The sequence below is a fragment of the Pistacia vera genome, unplaced genomic scaffold (assembly GCF_008641045.1).
Source record: "Pistacia vera cultivar Batoury unplaced genomic scaffold, PisVer_v2 Contig1058, whole genome shotgun sequence".
NCBI lineage: Eukaryota > Viridiplantae > Streptophyta > Magnoliopsida > Sapindales > Anacardiaceae > Pistacia > Pistacia vera.
In genome coordinates this window covers 140,213-143,096 of record NW_022195091.1, presented here as the reverse complement: position 1 = coordinate 143,096, position 2,884 = coordinate 140,213, and the positions used below count along the sequence as shown (strand labels likewise).

Here is a 2,884-nt window from a genome sequence, read left to right as displayed (position 1 = left end):
TCTTCTCTGTATCACTCGACAAAACTCCTTGAACTCTTCTCGCTAATATGTTGTGAATTTGCCCAATTTGAGTCTCAAGGTTCCTGATAGAGGCTGATTGATTTTGAACCAGGACGTCAGTCTTCTCAAACCTCTTGCTTGTCTCTTCAATGAACTTGGTCAACACATTCTCTAAATTAGATTTTGGCTCTTGAGGTTGAAAAACAAGAGCTTGTTTTTTCTTATTGTTGTTGCTCCATGAAAAGTTCAAGTGTTTCCTCCATGCTGGATTATATGTATTTGAATATGGATTCCCTTGCCCCCTTTGGAAATTATTGACGTAATTAGCTTGTTTTGGCTGAGCAAACGGGTTCCCTTCTTGGCAATCCTTCGATGAATGATTTCCTGCACAAAGGTCACATAGTAGAGAAGAAGATTCAATTGCATTTACTTTCAACACATTACCTAATTGCTTCTGGATGTTCGAAAGTTGAGCAGCCAATGCAGTGTAACCGTCAACTTCGTGCACTCCTGCTGATTTCCTTATTGAAGTTCTCTCTGGAGTCCTCATATAGTTATTGTTCGACATCACCTCAATCAGATTGTATGCTTCCTTTGGCGTTTTATTGTTCATGGCTCCCCCACTTGCAACATCAATCATAGCTTGAATAGTTGGTAGCAACCCTTAGTAGAACATTTGCACTTGCGACCAGATTGGTAAACCATGGTGAGGGCACCTCCGTAAGAGATCCTTATATCTTTCCCATGCTTCATACAATGACTCTAAATCTTGTTGGTAAAAGTTCGTAATCTCACTCCTCAGCTTGACAGACTTGGCAAGTGGAAAATATTTAGTGAGGAATGCTTGAGCTAACTCATTCCATGTCGTGATGCTCCTAGATGCCAAAGAAATCAACCAAGCCTTAGCTTTATCCCAAAGAGAGAATGGGAAAAGCCTTAGCCTAATTGCGTCATCGGATACTCCATTATGCCTGAATGTGTTGCATAACTCCAAGAAATTTGTGATATACAGGTTGGGATCATCATTAGGTAACCCAGCAAATTGGACCGACTGCTGAATCATTCCAATAATTGCTGGCTTAATCTCAAAATTATTCGCTTGAACGGGTGGTCTCCTGATGCTAGAGTAGCACCCATCAATAGTAGGACTAGAGTAGTCCTTCAATGCTCTCTAAACCACTGCTGCACCACCCATTGCATTTCCTCCTAAGGTATCCTCATTCTCACTCTCTTGATTCTACACATTAGGATTGACAATTCCTGTGTTAGCCATAGGATTTTCAGATTCAGCTTGCCTCTTTTCTTTCCTCAACTGTTTAGCGGTTCTCTCGATCTCAAAATCTAGTGGATTAAGATCACCACCACCTCTTGAAAGTAAACTCTCCAGATTCTAGCTGAAAACAACAAACAAAAATAAAAATTAATTAGTAAACAAAAATAAAACAAATCAAATTAGCAACTAAATATTTTGTATTGATATTGGTAAAACAAAATAGTTCCTTGGCAATGACGCCAAAAAGTTGACAGGCTATTCGCAAGTATACGAAATCATGCAAGTAATAAAGCTCGAGTAAACAAGTGTCGAATCCCAATGGAACTACCTACCAAGTACCAAACTAGTCTATTTTGTTACTATTTGATGAAACATAATTTTAAGAATGAATTTAACGAAAAAGATAACAAACTAAAAACTGAATTTTATTAATACCTTGGTAAAGAAATCAATATGACTAAACCTAGGGCACAGAATTCACACCAATTTAATCCTATGCATTGACAATTATTGCTAACCTAATTAAGCTTATTCTAAAAGCCAAGCTCCCTAATATTCCCCTAATTTTCTCTTGAACAATTAGTGAATTAACCCTTAAACAACAACCCAAAATATCTCTAAGTTGGATTTAGAAGCTAAGAGATCATTAAGTTCTATGGAATTTACCAGAGCCTCATAGATCGTGGTAATCTATCTCTAGCGTTCGTTCAATCTATGGTTTTATTACCTTAGACAAATCAGGTTTCATCTCTCAATCTCAACCCAACCCATGATATCATTCAACCCTCGAATCCTTAAGAATTGAAAGCATTACACACAATAATAAAACTTAGAATTAATGTTCAATAAGAAATCACTAAAGATAACGTCAACACATATTCATAAATTGGGCTACATCTTTAGCCCTAGAAAAGAGATTTAGTTCATAGTTGCAATAATAAAAACCATCATTGTATTCAATAACATGAGTTCAAGAAAGAAAAATATAAACACTTCTCTAATTGGTGAACGGGATCTTCAAGAATTCCGATCTCCAAAATAGTAGCTGTCCTTTTCCTCTTTTTCTCTCCTCCAAAAACTCCCTTAAAACTTCTTAAAGACCCTTATTTATAGTCCTAGGGTTTTTCATCTTACTTAGGAAAAGAGTAAATGCCTTAGCCCATTCAGATTCAGATTAGGATAATGCATTAACCTAACAGGCCCGTGACCCATCGCCGCGGCGGTAAGAACAATCATTGTGGCGATCATTCTTTCTGTCCAGGGAGTCTGTTATCTTCAGAAATTGGTAAAGTCATCAACATGAACTTTGTAGCTCTCTGAATAATCTTTCCAAAGCCACCAGAATCATCGAATTCTGATTTCTACAGCTCAAGTTATTACAGAAACATTGAAGCATGCTCATCTTGAAGGATTTCCAGATTTTACGTTATATCTTCGACGCGTCACAACTTTCTCGTTTAAACTCCGATTCTTGTACCGTTTGTTCCTATGCGTCATGAATTCCATCGACATCGTTCTTTTCCCTTCAAATATCTGTTTGAGCCTGAAAACACTCAAAATACACCTGTGATCCCATAAAAGGTATTTATGAAAGAATTAATTCAAATTCCA

General features: G+C 37.1%; 1 non-coding gene across 1 annotated transcript; it reads left to right on the top strand.

Moving 5' to 3' along the window:
* Window positions 1–698: 698 nt before the first annotated feature.
* On the top strand, window positions 699–805 carry LOC116129222. Its single transcript, XR_004127878.1, has one exon. It is a non-coding gene; the product is annotated as a small nucleolar RNA R71 (small nucleolar RNA).
* Window positions 806–2,884: the final 2,079 nt, after the last annotated feature.